The sequence below is a fragment of the Echiichthys vipera genome (assembly GCF_963691815.1).
Source record: "Echiichthys vipera genome assembly, chromosome: 20".
In the NCBI taxonomy this organism is placed as follows: domain Eukaryota; kingdom Metazoa; phylum Chordata; class Actinopteri; order Perciformes; family Trachinidae; genus Echiichthys; species Echiichthys vipera.
In genome coordinates this window covers 25,470,456-25,493,073 of record NC_139845.1, presented here as the reverse complement: position 1 = coordinate 25,493,073, position 22,618 = coordinate 25,470,456, and positions in this window count along the sequence as shown.

The following is a 22,618-nucleotide window of genomic DNA, read 5'->3' as shown; positions in this document are numbered from 1 at the left end:
AATTCAAAAAAACTTTATTTGTCCCCGGGGGGCAATTCAGGGCACACAGAGCAGCAAATAATGACAGTGCAACTATACAAAAAAATTTTAACCTATCAACAAGAATAAAGTGTAAAAGAAGAATAAGTGTCAGAATGTTAGTGTGTTGGTACAGGTAGAATAAGTGTCAGGATGTTGGTGTGTTAGTACAGGTTAGAATCCAGTCACAGAGTTAGATACGGAGAACATCGTCGGCGTGAGATGTAGAAAGACATGCGTGTATCAGATGTAAGCAGACATGTGAACGGGTGTATATGATGTAAACATGCAGTAGACTGTTGAAACAGGTATTAACAGAACTGTAGTGCAGAAAAGATATAAGTGGACAGTGATCGGATTCAGATGTGGTCAGACATGATACATATGTGTAATGAGCAGACGTAAACAGAACTATAGTGCAGTAATAGAGTATAAATATAATATATAACTATAAGCTATGTGCAGATACTAAATAATAAAGTGATAGTGGTGCATGGCAGGAAAACAGCAGTCTAAGTATATGCTAGCTCTGTGTAACCAGATGAATACTGAAAAATAAAGTGACCATAGTGCTATGATGGATACAATATAAGACCTGATAGACAGAATAAAGTGGAGTAATGCATTAATACCATAAATTAAAATAACTAACAGAATCAAGTAGACCAGTAAGAACATAGTAACAGAATAAGTCCGGTGTGAACATAATAACAGAATAAATAAGTAAGTGGAGTAGTGCAACAGACCAGTAACATTATAAACAGAATGAACAGAATAAAGTGGAGTAGTGCATCAAACCAGTAGTTCACAGCTTTGAGGACAGGAGTGGAGGTAGGTAGCCAGTTCACGTGTCCGGTAAGTGTCCAGGGGGTGTCCAGGTGGGGATGGTGGTGTCCAGGGGGTGAAGGTGTCCAGGGAAGGTGTCAGGGGTGGGAAGGGGGGGTGATGGTGATGGTGTCTGGAGAGGGGAGGAGGAGGGGTGATGGGAGGGATGTCCGGGGTGGAGAGGGGGGTGAGGTGTTCAAGGAGGGTGTCTGGAGTGTGTGTGGGGGGGGGAGATGGTGTCCAGGGAGAGGGGAGGGGTGAAGTGTCCAGGGGAGGGTGTCAAGAGTGGGGAGGGGGATGGTCAGAGGGGTCAGGAGTTGAGGAGCTGGATAGCCCTGGGGATGAAGGTTGCTCTTCTCCTCTGTGTCCTGCAGCAGGGACAGTGAAGACGGCGTCCTGAGGGGAGCCACTCAAACGCTGAGAAGAGAGCATGAGAGGGGTCCTGCATGATCCGACCAGCTAATCTGAGTGTCTGCTGCTCATGGATGGTCAGAGTTCTAACAGGAAGTCCAATGATCTTAGAGCAGACCGTGGCTATGCTCTGCAGGCGGTTTCTGTTCTGGAGGCTGGTGGAGTAGAACCAGCATGTGATGGAGAACGTGATGATGCTCTCGATGAAGGAGTAGTAAAAGGTCAGGAGGATGTTCTTGCTGACTCCAAAGGAATTGAGCTTCCTAAGGAGGTATTTCCGCTGCTGACATTTCCTGAGAATCTCCTCTGTGTTGGAGGAGAATTTCGGCAGGCTGTCGAAGATGGTGCCCAGGTACCTGTACTCCTCAACTGCTTCAACAGGCTTCCCGTGGATCACGGTGTTTGCTGATGCAGCCAGTTCCCCCTGCTTGTTGGAGAAGGTCACCACCATGTCTTTGGTTTTGTTGAGATTCAGCTCCAGGCAGGAGCTGTCACACCACTCCACAAACTCCTGAAGAGCTGGTCCGTGTAGAAGAGATGGGCCTGACAGCAGAGACAGGAGGATGCTTCGATGTCGTATGCGTACTTCACCAGATGACAGTTAGGCTGTGTGGTTCTGCAGTCATCGGTGTAGAGGATGAAGAGCAGAGGTAGAGCACGCAGCCCTGAGGGGAGCCGGTTGAGGTGTGTTGGAGGTCGGAGAAGGTGCTGTTAACCAGGACTCTCTGTGAACGGTTGGTCAGGAAGTCCAGTATCCACAGGATTAGCTGTTGGTCCAGATGAAAGATGAAAGAGGGCTGAGAGTTTGTCAGACAGGATGTGGGGCTGCATGGTGTTAAATGCAGAGGAGAAGTCTGCAAACAGGAGTCTGGCTGAGGTGTTGGGGCACTCCAGGTGTTTGTGAACAGTGTCTATTATGAATGTTTTTGCATCATCGACGCCCCTGCCAGCTCGATAAGCGAATTGGAGCGGGTCCATCTGGGAGTGGGTTTCCCTGATGATGTGTTGTTTTATGATCCTCTCCATGGCCTTCATCATGGCCACCGGCCGGAGGTCATTCAGACGTTTGACGGCGCTCTTCTTGGGGATGGGGATAACTGTTGAGTGTTTCCATTGCTAGGGGACTATGCTGCTGTCCATGGATCTTTGAAACAGGGTCTGAAACACGCCCCCTAGCTGCTCAGCACAGTGCTTCAGGACGCCGCCGCTGATGTTGTCTGGGCCAGGTGAGCTGTTCTCCCTTGTCTTCCTGAGGGCTTTCACCATGTCCTCCGCGCTGAAGGTGAAAGCTGCTGAGTCACTGGGCTTGAGCTTGGACATCGCTTCTTCCAGCTGGGTGGTGTTGTCCTGCTCAAACCTTGTGTAGAAAGAGTTAAGGTCGTTGGGGAGAGATGAAGAGCTGCTGCCTGAACAACACAGTCTCACTCCCAACGCGTCAAATACTGAAGATTGGTCAGGGCCTTTGGCGTTAGTTACGGACTAAACTGGTCTCCTTAAACGTACAAACCCGACGCAGAGGGCTTTCAACTCATTCCAATGTAAGCCCGTCCGAGGCGATATTTGAAGCTTAGGGTTATCCTTTAACGTCCACATCTGAAGTTTTGGGCTCTCCTTAAACGTCCATATCTGAAGTTTTGGGAAGTCCTTAAATGAGTTGAAAGCCCCCTGCGTCGGGTTTGAACGTAGGCAGGACGTATTCCTCTTTTCGCATGTGTCCATGGTGCATTGTGGGTCTATTTGATTACATCCTTTTTCATCGCTTGACACACGGACTATTAAAGGTAAGTAGCTAGTAATAAATAGTGCTAAAAACTATTTGAGAACGATCAAATGTGTAAATCATTGCATTCTTTGTCCTTTCGCCGCCTATTAACGTAATAGAAACTAGATTATTATCGGCTGTATAATGTTTTAAGAGCTCAGTTAACATTCATTTAACTAAGCAAGCTAGTCAGCTAGCGCGGACAACCGCTAACGTGATATTTAACTTTGATGATGATTTGTATAAATATTCGTTTTCACAATAGCTAATATTAATTGAAAGAGATCGCTCATCGTTATTGTTTTAGGTGTTTAACGTTATATGCGTTTACACGCTCCCAATTAGTCTTACGTTACATGAAATGGTAAGCTAAAATGATATGTATTTTATTTTTAATCTTTTCTTTTAATCAGGCTGTCTAGTTGAGATTCAAATATATTTTTAGACACCCTAGATTACGTAAAGACACGTACAGGTGCAAAGTCAGGAATACATAAGACACGGTAGAGGACAGACAAAACAGGTGTACCGTCAAATATGTGTCCTGAGTAGTATTATGCTGTAGCAGTTTTCTTTGAAGGCCAACATGTAAGAGCACTGTATTTATTGTGTTAATTTATTATTCACTGGTAACACAGCATGCAGTGTTCTCATTTCTTATTTCTGTTTCTGTCTCCAGATGCCTACTCAAAAACAATGCATCACATGCAAGGAAACGATTGGTGTGGCCAGCAAGATGTGTAAGCAGTGCGGGGCCAAGCAGCCTTACAAAAAAAATTAGAAAATCAAAAGAAGAAATTTGGCCAAGATTGGAAACACACACAAAAAAACTGCAGCATCAACAAAATGTATGATGCAACAAATCTACTGGTAGGTTATTTTTTTTCTTTCAGACAGTTGTCATAAAATAATAAGTAATTAATTGCTGATCTTTACATTTACATTACTATATTTCTCTTACATTATTTGCTTTTGCAGCAATTTAACACTCATCCTTTTTTTATTTGCAAGACAATCCTGAATTCTCGATTTACTGTACCACTCCCAATTGTCTTGTCTTGTTGTCTTGTTTTCACTCTACCTAAGGGCGCACTCACACTGTCCTTCTGCACCGGGCCAAAACTGGTTTTTCGGCTAAAGCCTAGTGCGTTTGACCAGTGTGAGTGCAACCGCTCCGGGTATAACTGCGGCCAGTGGGCCGTCCACAGCCCGCCTGAGAGAGGTGGGCTTTTGTAGAGCCCGTTTGAACATTTACGAGCCAAGCACGATGCCTACAGCGGCTCTGACGTCATTTATGTGCGCCTGTTCGGACATAGTAAATAGAAGGATGGACCATGCGCGGACATTTAACAACAACAACAATGGCGGTGAAAGGTTCACGTTGGTGTGATGCGGAGGTGGAGTGTTTAATGCAGATTTGGTCGATGAAAATATTCAAAAACAGTCGACAAGATGCACAAAAACTATGAGGTCTATGGAAAGATTTGTAAACAAAGAGACGCATGGCGATGACGTCAATCAATGCATGTGACATGTGAAGCATTTGCGCAAGGCCCAGGCAGTGTGAGTACAAACAGGCCTGGGGCGCGGGGGGAGAGGGAGGGGGGACAAGTACCCTAAAGCCCGAGGCGCGGTGCGGAAGGACAGTGTGAGTGCGCCCTAAGTCACTGGTGAACAGAGTTATGTACTACTAGATCAGAGCCTGCTGTTATTGCGTATATATAAACACATTGCTATCTATCAATTTTGGATAAAATATCCTGAAAATGAACATTTACATTGCAGGATTAGAATTCGGAAGTTGTTCCTTAACGCATATCTGACGGTCTTTGATATCTTATAGTGTGGTTTTGACCTGCTATTTATGAAAAGTGTCCTGAGACTACTTCTGTTATGATTAGATACCATGAATAAAATTTAATTGGATAGTTTATAGCGTTAGCTGTGTTTTTAGATATTGAAGCATGTGATGCTTCCCTTGTCTCACACTGAATTGGAATAGCTGTTTGTTACCAAGGTCTTTTGTTTTTTACATTGCTACTAAAACAGTTTATAGTGACCTCACTCTGAGTCTCAATGTATAGCTTATATGTATAGGTATGAAAGCATAAAATATATTTTTTATGTATTATGACCTTCCATTTATGTATCCAATTTTCTGTCTTGTGATTTTGTGCCAATTTTGTTTCAGCTCCACAATCGACATCCCATCCTCCTTGCCAGCAGAGCTCCAGATGGGTTTACAGCCGAGTGTGTCTGTCCATGGGAAATGGACACAGAAGATGCCAGGAATGCCCTTATTACAATTAAGAGGATTTATGAAAGTCTTCTTAGCGGTAATGTACACAGTGCATGCTATATTTTCAAGACGCCTTTGAAATACTGCCTTTGCAACATATTTCTGCATATAGCAAAGCAAAGTCTTTTTTTCTTTGTTAACATGTGAACAACATGGCTTAGGATGAAAATGCAGACCTGGTTACCCATCAGTCTTTAACTGTGTCCTTCCACAATTTGATGCGGAATAATGAATCTTGATTGATTCCATAGTGGTATTATGTCTCTTTCATTTGGTACTGACATGTTCAGTTTGTACAGCAAACTGTTTTGTGCTCTAATCAAGTGTCACACACTTATTGTTCCTTATATCTTTCTTTCTTTCTTTTTTAAGGACCGTGCCGAGGTGTTGGTGCAGTGGCTGCCTTGCTCTGGATGGTGTGTATGTTCTTAAGTTTATTTTACTGTAGATGAGGAAAATCCACTAATAAAAATAGTAAAATGTCTTCAACTTTAACTGCAGTTTAATAAGGGACAGCAAAGTCTGAGGGTCAAGCAAGTCACATAGCAGTCAAATGTTTTGGGCAGTATTGTGCATTGGACTTGAAATAAATTCACAGTATATAACATAATCAAGAAACCCCCTGTGCAATATCACTATAATGTGAAATGATTCAAAATTGTATCACCTTATAAAAGTGAACGCCACAATTTTCTCAGTTTTGGCCTGGTGTCTAATGCAATCTAAGAAAAAAACATTCCTCATAAAACGGCACAAAACTGCAAGATTTAACTTGGCCAAAAACATGAAGAAAAAAAGTTTCATACTGGCAATACATTCTTTAGTCAAATTAAACCTAAATTTACAATTTTTTTTCCCCCATACAAATTTCCCATTTACACAGACGTCGACTCTGTGCTGTTGCGTCTCTGTGACTACCTCCAATGCCAGCTCAGGGGTGTAACAGTTCTGTTGCCCCCATTCCTTCTCCATACCTTTCACACAGACGTTGGGGAGTTTTCTTATACACTGTCTAAATATGATATTGAAAAGCTCATTTTCAAAAAAGAATGCATGCATACCTGTATAATCCATGTCTCATTGTAAATAGTACAGTGTCAGTTATATTCTCAAAAATTATGAACAATTTGACAGTAATACTTCTTGCTGTGTTTCTGTCTTACAGTGGGGACAAATGGAAAAACTCCTGGGAGCCGAAAGAAAATGTTTTGCAAAAATAAATGTTTTTAAATCACATATACCAGTTACTGGCTGTGTTCCTTCATATACACTTGATTTCTATGATCGTTCAGAACCTTTCAAGAGCGAATTGTAGTAGTTGCAGTTTCCCAAAAAAACCAAAACATTTTGTGTTATTTTTACTGTTGGCAAATTTAGTGTTCAGTCACCATCTTAAAAACATGAGAAATAGAATGATTTACTGAAAAAAAAGGTGGATGTAAAACAATTATTTTTTGGCTTATTCCCTCACCTTTTCTTAAAGCAGAAATATTTTTCCATCCCCTGGGTTTCTTTCTATGTATTATGTATTTGTACGCTGAAGACAATACCCAGACAAAAGGAAGAGTACATCCTGTTCACACAGCTAAAAATAAACTTTTAAATGTATTCACAATCACCATGATCTACAGGCACCTTATCGATTCATCTGAAATGCTCATTCTTGGCTGGTGTAATAACACCCATAAGGATAAGGTAAGAAGATGCCAGAGAGGGATAACGTTCTTATCGTAGAATCACTTAGCTTAGACTCATAATTGTTGTCCTTTACTAAGTAAATAATTGGGCTTTTGTTTTTGAATACATTTATGACTTGACATGGGTTTTAAATCATCCTGCAGTCCCATTGGAGAACCGAGGACCCGCCTCCCGGAAGCATTTTTTTCAACAATCTCCTGATAAAGAGTCCTTAATAACTTCACAATACGATGGGTTAATGCAATGGCCATCGATTATAATTATTTCTTTCGGATCTGAGAAATATAGTTTTATTTTGTCAGTTTTGGATAACGGAAGGCTACGTTTTTACCCCCAGCCACCGTTGCGCTTGTTTGGCTTGTGTTAAAGGCGGAAGTGGTGTGTTCGAATACTACTACTAATACTACTATTATGAGCTGTCCGCCGTGGATGGGCTGCATTCCAACTCAAAATGCCGCCGGTCAGCGTCACTAGCTCTGTTGATGAGACATTTTGTAGCCAGTGATTGTAAAATGTGAAGTGGCTCATTAATATAGTTTAATATTATATTTTTAAGAATAAATGGCTGATTGTATTTAAAATAAAATCGTATTTCGTATGTGTCTTCCTCAATTAATATTGAACCACATCCGAATCAGAATGGGTTTTTATTATCATATTGACATATTAAAAGGAAAAAGACCAAAAAATAAATAAAAGGTAAATTCTAAATAATAGATAACAGACTATAGACATTTGAATGTAATTCCCGTGCTAGGCAACAGCCTTGGTCCTTGTTAACTTCCCCAAATTTCAGTCCTGGAGAGCCACTGTCCTGCATGTTTCAGTTTCTCCCTGGTCCAACACACCTGATTCTAATGATGTGCTCGTTATCAAGCAGCTGAAGCTTGTCACAGGTTTGAAAATCATATAATCTATATGTGTAATAATATGTTGCTGAGGATATTTGATCTACATCATCAAATAAAGCACTCTGTGTGTGTGTGTGTGTGTGTGTGTGTGTGTGTGTGTGTGTGTGTGTGTCTGTCTGTGTGTGTGTGTGTGTGTGTGTGTGTGTGAGTGAGTGAGTGAGTGAGTGAGTGAGTGAGTGAGTCTGTGTGTGTGTGTGTGTGTGTGCGCGCTCGCGCGCGCGCGTGCAGCATTTGTGCGTCATACATAAAACATCATTCTTAATGCTTGCATTGGCTAATAATAACATATACACAGTGAATATTGTGATATATGAAGGTGACTCATGTCAGTCAACAAAGAAACAAACAAAGAATGAAAGAAATAAAACAAACAAAGAAACTTTTATGTGTAGAGCCTTCAAAGTGCTGTCTGGATGTAGGGTTTGGATGACCTGAGTCCATGACATGAAAAAATTCAAACTTTGCTGTAGAGCTAAACCAAATACATCATTGGAAAGGTCTCGACCTGGGGAGTAATAATATGTTAGTATTAATATTCTACATGGCTCCGGTTTTGAAATAATGAACTTTGAACCTTGACCTCAGGGCCTGTTTGAGGGCTTATAATTCTGCAATAAAAAGAAATACAGAAATGGGACCAACTGTTATAGAGAGCTCTTGACCCCAGCTATAACATGAGTACAATCAACAATTTCGGGTTTTGTCAATTATGGGTCAAATTAATTTTCACCTATGAAATAATTTGATTTTAAAAATCTGATTACATCAATGTGTTAACTATGCCCTTAAACTCCTCAATGTATTCTCATTTCAACATTTACAACTTCCAATTCTATGAAAAATACAACCTTAATTAAAGAACTACAACTCCAATGAGCCGCGCAATAACGCTAAGTACTGCTATCTGCCATAGTTGTAGTTTTCTGTAGTTCTTCCGGTTTGTAAATAAATGGGTTCAAAAAAAAAAAAAAAAAAAAAAATATATATATATATATATATATATATATATATATTACATATATCACATATCTAGAACAGCTGGATTAGTATTGAGATTACATAAAGATGATCTATGTCAACAAAAAGTAAAGATGTATTCTTGAAATAGGTATGCAGTCTTCTGGTTTGCAAAAAGGGTAGTAAATAATGTGCCCTATACTTTAAATATTGAATATAGCCTAACTCCCGTTTTCTCTTCATATATATGGTCTTTATGTTAAGAAACAGTTCAGATGCTAGGTGTTTGAACAATATTTATTAGTTTTAAGTAAATTAGGGTTTGCATGCAGCGGACTGGCTCCGTCTCTATAGCCACTTCCGGCTTCCGCAGCGTGCGTGGCAACCACCATAGCAACAATAGAAAACGATGCATCTGTGGATTCCAACTATTTGTTCGCTTTGTAATAACTCATAAATAATATATCATAAACATTCACTACACAAAGCTGTAGATAAGACATTTATTTGTGAGGCTTAATTCTTCATGTCTACATTGTTATTACATACAAAATACAATATTTTTAAAGATTATCTCCAGACATGTTAGATGTATGAAAATACCTCGTTTGTAATAACAGTAATGTTTGAATGAGCCACCGGTATACTGGATGAACCAGAACACCATGGCACAACAATTTGTGACACGAATAATGTTACATTTCAAAACGCTATGTTTTTATATTCTATGTACTCACATTAGAATATGCCACTCTCATGCAAAATAAAACACATCCCACTGTGATATACTGTAAAACTTACAGAACCTTTAAAATATTTAAACAAATAATTGGTCACACTGTCCAGAACTAGGCACTATATAAATGCAGCCATTTACTGAACTTCCACGAGTAACAAGTACAGCACTCTGACCAAAACTGAGCACATCTTTCGTCACCTGTTATGTAAACTTTATACAACAGTTAGTTTCCAGCTTACACAAAGTATCAAGCTATTGCACAGACAAATGGTTATGTGTTGCTTAGCCACAGTCCAGTTCCAGTCTGGTGCTTTGTAGAAAGGATGTATAAAAGCAATATCACACGAGAGGGAGGGATGCTGTGCTGAACATCATCACAGCTGTGAATATGTAAAAGGCACACGGCCTGCGGCCTTATGTCCACAACTGAATCACAGCCTCAAAGGCTTTACATTTCTTCCTCTGAAATATCTGGAGTGCTGTTGTCCTCCTGGTCACTGTCCTCTTCAACGTCCTCATTGTCTTCCTCCAACATGAAAAAGGAGGGTTCAGTGTCAAAATGGGTGTAAGTGCTGGTGACTGCGCTCAGTTTCTGCTGCAGAATGTGCAGCTTGTGCAGCAGACAACAGAGCAGACCCCTGTATCCCTTTTCTCTCAGCTCTCTGGGAGGTGCTAAAATAAAATGTAAAAAAAATAAATAACAATAATCAGATAGAAAATAAGGCAACTCTTTATGAACATTAAAATGCAGATTGTCTGCCCAGCTCTGAGACTGTACTACTACATACCATACTATGTTTCGTGATATTCTCTTGAGTGTGACGAAGGAGGCTGTATACTTTGTCCAAGGCCTTTCTCAGGTACTGGCAATGCTGGGTCATCTCCTTCACAATTATAACTTTTTCCTCTTCCATAGGCCTGACCAGCATAACCTGGTCAAAAAGTCGCCTCTTCAGGCGAAGACTCACCACTGTTTTGGAAAAGAGAACAGATGGGACAAAAGTAAAACACTTAAGCCCCTTTCACATATACACTGCAAACATAAAATGATCTAGACAATCAGTATGTGAAAACACAAATACTTGATCCAGTCAGACTGGACATCAAGTGGAATTTACCTGGCCAGCTCCCAAGTACTACTACTATGAGCTACATGTCTCTTTTGAAAAACAGAAACAAGCAAAATTGACCATAAAAAAATAGTATTGTAAAACATATAGCGAAATGTACCATAACACATACCAGTGGCTGCCCACTGCTGGACGTCACACACCCATTGCTCCGTGTCCTCCAGAGAGATGTTGAGCTCCTGCTTGAGACTCTCAAGATTAGCTCCTTCGATTTCTGCTCTCTGTTTAGTCCATTTAGAATGTTTAAAAAAAACAAAAAACATAGATAAGTCATAGTGTGATCCGTAAAAAGGTATGTTAACATAGGGCATTAGAGATAAGAGAATAAAGATGTTTTCACATTTGAACCCAGAATAATGTCAGAGAATCAGGTCCGGAGATAGTCCCGAGTTTCTCTTTCACACATGCAGCACACACTTAGATGTGTTCACACTTAATGTAACTACTTAGTTTGGTTTAGGCAAGGGGAGCGTGCAGCTGTATTCACACATGTGCACACTCTGGAATTACCCAGTCTTTGCACTATTAAGCTGGGAGGGTAAACTCCATTTGATGCCCGGTCCGACTGAATCCGATATTTGTGTACACACACAGCTGTACCAGGAAATGTTCAGATAGTTTCAGGTTTGCAGTGCATGTGTGACAAGGGCTTAAGATGTAGGACAACTATCTAGTGGAATGTAATACAACAAAAATATTTCATAGTATCAGAAAAAATGTTATTTTAAAAAAAGGGGACAATATCAGTGAGTGTATCTCTAATCATGATTGAAAAACCTAAATGACAACATGCAAAACATTCAAGCACAAATTGATGAGGATATTCTTAAAGGTATTGTCAAAATATTTCTGTTGCTTTGACAAACGCAACACAGTCAATTCTTTCAGTTGTCAGACAGGACAACACATAAAAATGTCAAAATATTTCTGTTGCTTTGACAAACGCAACACAGTCAATTCTTTCAGTTGTCAGACAGGACAACACATTGGAGGCTTCATCAGATCAGAAACAAGAGACACCTTTAACGTATCTGACACGGGGAGAGAGGAGGTCAACGAGCACTGCTTGGCTTGTCCCTCTGCAAATTCTCTCCGACTCTCCATTCTTCCCCGTGTCCTTTTATTTGAAGTTTGCATGAATAATCAGAAGTCACTCATGAATAGTAATTAACTAGTTACATACAGATACTATTTTCCACACAAGAATTTCTACAAGGTCACAGCTTTTGCTCCCACAGTTCTCTTCTAGGGAGGGAACACGTTATCAAACTTTCCCCAGATGGGTCAAATATAATTGGTTAGACATGCAGGCACATAAAACACTCTAAAAGAACACTTAGTATTATATGCATGAAAAGAACATTTCTGACAATATTTTATACATTTCTTTAACATTTCCCTCCTGTTTATCAGAATTGTTATTATTCTTTCTCATATCAGACACATACCATTCTCTTGGCAGAGCTTTCAGTACAGTCGTCAGGTTCGAAAACAACATTTCTTTACACTCAGAGGTAATCAGTTTAGACAATGTATTTTATGTCAGCCAGTGCACACTCCTCACAGCCATCACAGTATAAGTGTGTGTCTGCTGTGGTGGATCCTTCGTTATGTGCATGTGCAGTTATCAGGGCCAGGCTCTCGGCCGTGGTTCTGCTTATCATCTTGGACATCAGGGATTGTAGACAAGGCACGATGCACGTGATGAATACACAGCATAGGAGGAGAATCACAGTTATGGGTGTCAGAAACTTCAGCAGAATCTCACACCAGGCCCCTCCAGTAAGCCATGCCCTTTCCCGCCAATGAGGTTACGATAATAATCACCTCTAGGATGTCGTATGCGGAGTGTGTATAGCTCAACAATAGGTGTCCATATGCTATGATTACGGAACAAGTGTTTGCATGTCGTCAATGATTTATTGAGAACCTGAAGTGACCAAGTACCTTCTGCTGTGAGAATGATGTAATCATTACAGTATATCAAAGTCTTACCATGACCCTGCTCGCTGTCTTGATAACATTTCCTACGTCATCTGAGATTTACAGACCTCGTCATACCACTACTGTTACGGAGAAGAAATTAATCATCACAGTCATCAATCACAGTTTTTACCATTGGAACCATTTCTTCATCCTTTGAGTCTTGAGGTGTTGTCCACATCCACGGGGCGAAGGCAGCAAAGATCATTAGTGCGTCCATCGTTGCACCTGCAGTCCAGGAGGCCAGCCATCTTTTCTGGTATTTTGACATGGTTTCACACTTATGCTCTCGTTCCACTAACCTGAGAGGATCGTTGATTTCTTCACTGACGTTGAGACGAGTGGACCTAGGCGTTTCCAAACCCCTTTGTAGTCAGACTTCCCCTACTCAGCGGTTGGAACGAGATCACTAAGTGTCCTCACTTTGCAATGTGAGAGATGTATCCAGCTGGACCTCTCAGCGATCTTCACAGCAGTGGGTGTGGAGAGAATAACTTGGAATGGCCCCTCCCACCTTGGACTGGACCAGCACTTCCGCTTTATCACTTTCACGAACACGTGGTCACCAGGCGTCACAATTTTGTCCTCCTGGGGGCATATAGGGAAATCAGGCAGATTATTGGTTTCTTTACATTTTCTATGGCTCAGCGCCTGTCTCATATAGTCTGCCAATGTCTTCTCAGAGTCAGGCTCGTCTTTTATTTTTAAATGTCAGTCAGGTAAATAATATGGTCTACCATACAGTGTTTCAAAAGGGGTCAATTTACATCCGCCTGTAGGCATAATGTGTAGACTTAGTTGTACTAAATCAACACATTCAGGCCATGGTCTTCCAGTTTCGTTCATGCATTTGGTTAGCTTATTTTTAATTGTGCCATTGAACCTCTCAACAAGTCCAGCTGAGGCCGGGTGATAAGCACTATGGTATTTTAAGTCTATTTTTAGGTTTTTTCCTATTTTATTTATTATGACGTTTACAAAATGTGAGCCATTATCTGATCGTATTCTTTTTGGTATTCCAAAGGTTGGGACAATTCTTTTACATATAGCTTTTGCTACTGTGATTGCATCAGGGTTAGCACATGGAAACATTTCTACCCATTTGGAAAAGGCATCTATTATAACTAAACAGTATTCTACACCTTTGCTTTTGTTTAGTTTTATGAAATCCATATGTATTTCTCCAAAAGGATATTCTGGTTTTGGAAATGCACCTCGTTTTGGACATTGTTGTCCTTTTGCATGTTAACATTGACTACAATTTTTTTTTTTTTATTATGTATTAAACCCATAAGTAGTATAGTAGCTGTTCACTAAGTCTGTCATCCCCCCGTTTGAGTCATGGCAACACCCATGGCTCATTATTGAAGCCCATTTGAACAGCGATCGAGGTAACCAGGGTTTACCATCGGGTCCAATATAAATATCATTTATTTTTGTAGCTCCTTTTCTCTGCCACATTGATTTCTCCATTTGTGGTGCTTGTTGTTGTCTTTGTCGTAATATGTCACACGTCACTGGTGTATTTTGAGAAGTTGAAACATGCAAAACAGGATGTGCGGCTAATTTAGCTTCTTTGTCTGCCATTGCATTGCCGATTGAAACCATATCTTTTCTTCTTGTGTGGGCATCACACTTGCACACTGCAATAGATTTAGGTAACATTATAACTTTTAAGAGTTCCTGTAATAACTTGTCGTGTGTTATTGGTTTTCCTGTTGACGTTTTAAAACCTCTAAGTTTCCACTGTTGGCAGAATAGATGTACTGTGCCATATGCAAATTGGCTATCTGTGTAAATTGTTACATCCTTATTTTGAAATAATTTACATGCTTCAGTTAATGCTACTATTTCAGTGGCCTGTGCCAATAAATTAGATGGTAATTTTCCTGTTTTTAGGCATTTATCTATAGTTGTTACAGCGTAGCCTACACAATTTTGTCCTTGTGCATTCTTACGTGCAGAACCATCAACAAATACTATATGGCCATGTGTCAAAGGTGTGTCTAATAAATCAGGACATTGTTTGTACACTAACTGTGTTTCATGCAGACAATCATGTTTAGTGCCATCTGGATTTAGTGTTGTACTTCTTTCTATATTCAGATGTGGTTGCGACAAAAGTGTAGTCATGCATGACAGATGTCTGGCATGTGATAAAAAGGTCATTTTTGTTTGTAGTAACAGGGCTGCTACTGCATGTGGCACTTGTAGTGTTATTGGATGAAACAATACTACTTCCGCAGAGGCCTGTACAGCCATTGCTGCTGCGATCACAGCCTGAACACAGGGCGGGGATGCTCTAGCCACTGGGTCCAGTTGTGTTGAATAGTAGGCTAAGGGTTTGTGTTTTTGCCCATGTATTTGTAATAACACTGACGTCATAAATCCATTTTTACAATCTACAGTTTGGATAAAATGTTTATCATAGTTTGGTAAGGCAAGTACCGTCGTTCCTGCCAGCATCTGTTTTACGTTACAAAACGCTTTTTCTGCCATTTCTGTCCAAATTATTTTATCTGTTAACGCCATAGGTGTAGAGTATATGAGATCAAGCAGAGGTCTTGTCACTTCTGCGTAATCCATTACCCACGCTCGGCAGTAGTTGCAAAGTCCTAAAAAGGACATCATGTGTCTTTTTGTTATTGGTCTTGGTGCAGACAAAATGGCTGTTTTCCTTTCTTGATTTACTGTTTTGCCATTTTGGGTCAACGTGTGACCTAGGTATTTTACTTCTTCTTTCCACAATTGTAATTTACATTTACTTACTTTGTTGCCAGTTTTAGCAAGAAATTTGAGTAAAGCTAACGTGTCTTCTTTGCAATCCTCTTTTGTTGAGGAGTTTATTATGATATCATCTACATATGAGAGGATTTGGCTCCCTCTAGGGGGGTTGAAGTCTGCTAGACAATTGGCAATTGCTTCAGCGAAAATTGTGGGACTTTCGCAATAGCCTTGTGCTAGTCTTGTGAATGTATATCGTTTATTCTTAAACGTAAATGCGAACCAATGTTGGCTATCTTTATGTATTGGAATCGACCAGAACGCATTGCTTAAGTCTATGACCGAGAAATACTTTGCATTAGGATCCATAGAATTAAGCAATGTGTGTGGATTGGGGACATTTGGTGCCCTTTGTTGTACTGCAGCATTAATTGCTCTTAAGTCCTGTATCATGCGCCAAGAAATTGATGGCGCAGCTTTTCGGACAGGAAAAATAGGTGTATTACAGGGTGAATCTGGGCACGGAATTATAATTCCTGCTTTCTTTAGATCTTCAATTACTGGCTCAATGCCTTCTTCTGCATCAGGTTTTAAGGGATATTGTTTAACTTTCGGCCTATATTCTGTTTTTCCTTTAATTACCACTGGTGGGACGCCTTTCATTAATCCTACATCAGATGGACCTTCAGACCATAATTCTTTGGGTAATGAAGCCAGACTTTGTTCTTCTTCTGTTGTAAGGGATAACAGATTTGCTTCTCATGTGTTTGACTCGTCCAAATGGACGTTTGGAGTGGTTGTGACCACCCACTCTAGTTTTTGGCGATAATATTGCGTATCCTTATTGTATTGAACTTTAGGATCGATTGTATTTGTCCAGCTGTGAGCTGCTTTTACTCGTCTTGCTTCATTATCCAAATCTTTCCATGTTTGCTTTGAGGATTTAGTCAAAGAAACATGTGGTGTGAGTCCACCCTGCATTAAATAAAATGCATCATTTGTTATGTCTACTGTACAGAAAGAGGTTGAGTCTTTATAAAGGGATGAAAAGGGTACAATGTATTATATTACTAAAATATTTATTGTATTACAAGTTCTTTGAAATGTAATGTTTAAAAATGCAAATGAGGCATTAAGGTATAAAATATAAAGTATTATTTTTCTTACATATCCAGAACAGAAAAGTGAACATTTGATAAAACCAAGTTCAACGTTCTTGTTTAATTTTTACATATTTATAATATAGAGATATATTTACAGAAATCACTTTTAACCATAAATCAGAAAATACTGTTTGTTTTGATTTCTGCATGTTTTTATGAATCAAATGTAGAAACCAGGCTGAGATCACCATGAAACTTCCCCTGTTCTTTACTGACGTTAATCCCCTGCTGCCCTCAAATTTTACTAACACCGTTGGGGTGTATTTAAACATCCAGAAAACGATCAGAATCAAAGTTTGTATGTCAGGTTTTCTGCGTGTATTTCATGATTACCTAAATAGCATTTTAAATTAAACCCAAATCCCCAAACATTATACATCCAGAATACCTTTAGACCCAGTTTGATTCCTGTTGCAGTGAATGTGAAATAACATCAGCTGACTAACGAGGACCAAGGCTGTTGTCTAGATTGATCTTAAATTTGATCGAGGGATATGTTTGTATATTAAGTATATAAAAATGTCAAAATATTTGTAAGTACTATTTTGTATTATTTATAATATATGTCCCCATAAAATTAAGCTTATTTTTTATAATCGTATGTTTTATCTAATGTTAACTTTTGATGAATTAAGGAGAAATCTACAGCCACAAACGGACAAAGTGAAGTCAAGTTAAATGTTTTCTTAAACTAAAAAGCAACTTATTCATTTATTTGTTTGGCAGCTTCTGTCCTCCGTACTGTGCGTCTGTGCACTGCTTTAATGGTATTTCTATCTATTTATCTATTTATTTATCTATTAGTTATCTGCAGGTAGTCCTGCAGGCACCTATGTCACATAAAAAGGTAATAAGTTTACCGTTCACATACAAAATGACCTCTTGTTTTATACTATGCATAAAGAGCAGTTTAGCAGTTAGTTTAATAGCACTTCCCCTGTCCCTGTCTGTTTCGCTCCATCTGAAACCTCCTCTACCCCTTTTTGGTAGTAAATCAACTCTTCCTGTCCTGAAAGAATGTACTTTACATAATCCCTGCACTACGACCTTTGGCTTTGCAGCAACCATTGGCTTTGCAGCAGCTCCTTTTTCTTCACTTTTCTCATCCCTATGTCTCTCCTGTCTTCCCGTCACTGGCCCTGTCTCTTCATCCTCTGTCATATAAACCAGCACCTCTTTTGCTTTAGCTTTCTCTACACTTACAAGTATCTGTCTTTTACTTTTTATTTTACTTGCATCTTACTACAACATGAAATGTTTTATTCAATTGCATCACATTACTGAGTGATCCAGGACTCAGGGAAATTTCTCAAGGACCACAGATAATTCCCACTGTGTCAAGCTTCTACAAAGAACTTATTGTTCCTTGCGGACACAGTCTGGGGGTTCTATCCCAAGGACCAAAAATGTCAAAATATTTCTGTTGCTTTGACAAACGCAACACAGTCAATTCTTTCAGTTGTCAGACAGGACAACACATTGGAGGCTTCATCAGATCAGAAACAAGAGACACCTTTAACGTATCTGACACGGGGAGAGAGGAGGTCAACGAGCACTGCTTGGCTTGTCCCTCTGCAAATTCTCTCCGACTCTCCATTCTTCCCCGTGTCCTTTTATTTGAAGTTTGCATGAATAATCAGAAGTCACTCATGAATAGTAATTAACTAGTTACATACAGATACTATTTTCCACACAAGAATTTCTACAAGGTCACAGCTTTTGCTCCCACAGTTCTCTTCTAGGGAGGGAACACGTTATCAAACTTTCCCCAGATGGGTCAAATATAATTGGTTAGACATGCAGGCACATAAAACACTCTAAAAGAACACTTAGTATTATATGCATGAAAAGAACATTTCTGATAATATTTTATACATTTCTTTAACAGGTATGTCCTCAAAAGAGACTATGTGCCTCATGAAACAATTATTTCCTTGTTATAACAAAGGCTATTTTATGGTGAAAGAATGCAATACGTATATAAGAATGCTAATTGGATAGAAAGGACATTGAGTTGTTTGCTGCAGTCATTTGATGTCAAAAACACTTAATGGTGATTTTTGTGAGTTGTCATGATGACAACACACGTCAGTGGGGCCGTCAAGTGTGCCACAGCCCACAGCTAGTTGGGAGGATGTTCTTCAGAGGAAGGTGTGAGGAGAAGGGACTGTTAAACTCAGTAGCAGTGAGTCAGTGGACCATAAGCCCATTGTTCTGTTCATTTTTTGTAGCCAATGCAGCACAAAAACACAGCGATCCAGCAAGCCAGCACCCCACCAGCATTTGGCTCTGTCATGCCTCCATACCACACCGGTCACAGGACATGAGCTGAACAAAGTTGTCACTCCTTTAACCTGTGATGCCAGTATTCAAGCCCACAGAAAGTAACCATGAAATGACAAATGTTAACTTGCAGTAAAGACTTCTTACTTTGAAAAATCTTTTTGCCAGGGTCTTGTGCAGACTCTCTGTCTTCCTGTTGTTCCATCCCATGGCAAGCACAGTTATCATCTCTGCTCTGCCTGTAAAAAAAATATCCACACACACAAAACCCCCCAGAAAATATCAAAATTCAGAAAAATTGGTACCGTGTCAAGCCTACCCTGTTCTGACTACACACCAACCAGCATCAGCTGTTATACATTGCTGACAGCAATGTGGAGTTACAGTCTCTGCGCCCAATTTCGAATTCAAGAGCTCTGGCATTGCAGCTCTGAATTCTTTTTCAGACATTAACTGTTTTCTTGTCCATGCTGACATTGTCTGCTCCACTTTAGTCTCTGAAGATGATGATCTAAAATAATAAAACACAAAAATTGATGTTAAGGACAGTGTATTTAAAGACAGAAAAGTCATTTCCATAATGGCTTTGTTACTGCACGTGCATAAAAAAAAATCACGGCCACTACTTAAGTCAGTTGCCTAAATTTCACATTTTTAAATGGAAACATAAAGGTCGTCTTTAAGCTATTTAAGCTATCAGATGTCAATATGTGTACCAAGACTTGGGACATCTTGAGGAATGTCATCTGTCAGCAACTCCTCCACTTCTGGGGGCTTCCTAGCGCCACACGGTTTAACTATAAACACAAAACATAATGCAAGAAACATTACTGCTGACCAACTTGTGATTAACAGTAGAACTGTATTATATTTTACTGACCAGATCGATTCTTCCTAAAGTTGAGCTATAATGTTCCCATTCTTGTCCCTCTTCCTCAAGGTAACTCTGGAAACTTTAGTCCCTTTGTTTTCTTTTCTTTTCCAGATGCCATTTTAGATGAGAGAGAGAGAGAGAGAGAGAGAGAGAGAGAAAGAGAGAGAGAGAGAGAGAGAGAGAGAGAGAGAGAGAGAGAGAGAGAAGAAACTAACAAACAGAAGACCAAACAAAGGCTACAGTCAAAGTAAAGACAAAGAGACAAAATGACAAAGCAAAAGCTCAGAAAATTAAATTAGTGTAACAGGGAGAAGGATTAAGAAAATGGCTCTTAAAAGAACCGTTGGATTTATGAAGAGAGTTTTTTTTATTATAAAAAAAAATGAAGCAGGATTAGTTGCCACTAAAAATAAAAATTTAGCAAAATGTAGAGTAAATAATCAAAAGAATAAAAAGAGAAATAAAACGTGTGCTTACAAAAGTTAAGAGTACACTAACACTAATTAAAACTATCAGGGCTCTGTATTTGAGTATCAAAATGCGCTCTCTAAGTTCTAACAGTGCATTTTCACCTGTTTATTACCAAAATAAATAGTTAACAGATGTCCTAATACTGACGGAAATACACAAAATCACATAAGGTAGCATTTTTTTGTCAAGATAGCATAAATAAAAAGCGTGTTAGCATGTGCGCTAACCTTAGCGCCTTATTGATAGTTAACATACGACCTCGGTGGCATTCCCAACTGAGTTGTAACTTAAACGTCAAACTGAACTAACTTACTTACACATGATTTGGAGACAATCACCGTGATAGCTCACGCACAGAACATAACATGACCACATAAATTAGTACACAAACGGACTTACCAATGCTACGACGTCCAGTGAAACGTGAATGCCACGCCTCCTTCTGGCGCATCACATTTTGATTGGTGCCAAAGGTTAAAGGGTAGGCGATGACGACATACCCAACACACCGTTTATTGTAGTTATGTACACGACCGCTAAACTCGAAACGTGCCTATGGGTCGTAATAAGCTCCTTGATCAAACAACCTATGTGGTCGTTTTTGGGTGGAGGACAGGCTGCTTACATTGGAATGAGTTGAAAGCCCCCTGCGTCGGGTTTGTAGGTTTAAAGACTGCCCTGAGCTTTAAATATGGACGTTTAAGGAGAGCCCAAAACTTCAGATGTGGACGTTAAAGGATAGCCCTAAGCTTCAAATACCACTCGGACGGGCTTACATTGGAATGAGTTGAAAGCCCTCTGCGTCGGGTTTGTACGTTTAAGGAGACCTTTTCAGTCCGTAACTAACGCCAAAGGCCCTGACCAATCTTCAGTATTTGACGCGTTGGGAGTGAGACTGTGTTGGCCTGAAACCTGGATGGTTTTTGAGTTGCTGGCAGCAGTGTTCACAGCAGCCATGTTCTTGAGTCCCTGCCAGGCTGAGCGGAGGTTACCCTGCGTGAAGCACTCCTCCACTTTGTTCTTGTACTCCAGCTTGGCAGTTTTTATGGCATGCCTGACCTCTCTGTTGACCTCCTTTTTCTCCGTTTCGGAGCCGGTGAAGAAGATCCTTTTCTTCTTGTTGAGGATCTCCTTGAGCTCTTTGATGATCCAGGGTTTGTTGTTGGGGTAGATAGTGACCGTTTTGGAGGGGATGATGTTGTCCACACAGAAGGAGATGTGCGATGACACAGTGTCCACATGTTCATTAATGTCATCAGAGGGGGCCAGGAGGTTGTCCCAGTCAGTGGATTCAAAGCATCCTTGTGTGGTGATGCTTTCGTTGGTCCACTGCTTGATGTTCTTGACAACTTTCTTCACCCTTCTCATGACAGAGATGTAAGCCGGAGCAAGCAAGATGGCATGGTGATCAGCAGAGCCCAGAGGAGGGAGGGAGACAGATCTGTATGCGTCGGGTACTGAACCATAGCACTTGTCCAGTGTCTTCTCCAGGCGTGTGTGGCATGTGATATACTTTTGATAACCTTTTAATGATTTGTCCAGGGAGAAGTGGTTGAAATCACCCAAGATGAATTTGGGAGAGTCCGGTGAAATGTGGTCCAGTTTGTTTAAAGAGTCTGTGATGTGTTCAGTGGCTGTGACTGCGTTGGCTCTGGGGTGGATGTAAACCAGGATGACAAAGAGCTGAGGAAACTCTCTGGGTAGGTAGAAAGGGCGAAGGGAGACAGCCAGAAGCTCGATGTCCAGGGTGCACAGTTTCTCCCTCACGACGATCGTTGAGCACCAGCATGTCTGTATGTAAACACACGCTGGTGCTCAACGGTCGTCGACATGTTTACCGGTGAGCTCACTGTCTCGATCAAGTCTTAGAGGGGGGCCGAAGCCATCAACGTGCAGGGCATTGTCAACGTCGTTCTTATTTAACCACGTCTCAGTGAAAGCAAGAACCGAGGCAGTCCTGTACTTATGCATGTGGTTAACGTTAGCTTGTAGCTCGTCCGTTTTATTCCAGAGGGATCTAACATTAGCTAGGACAACAGATGGAACCGGCCGTTGTTTACAAGTCTCCCGTTTGAGCCTGGCCCTGATTCCGCTCTTTCTCTTCCCCCTTCTGGTTACCTTATTTTTCTTGTGTGTGGACTTGTCATGGCTGGTTGAGTTACTCCGCAGTAATTCCTTAGGTAGCAAGTCTACGGCGAAGGCGTGTAGAGGATGGAGTCCGAGCTGCAGTAGGGTCTCTCTTCGGCTATTTTACGTTAACCAGCCTGGAAACCTCCTGCAATGGCTAACGTTACTCAGGCAGACAGATGTATTACGATCATCGTTCTGCAACATTCTATGTTAAAAATCAAAGTGGTAGGGAATGTTTGT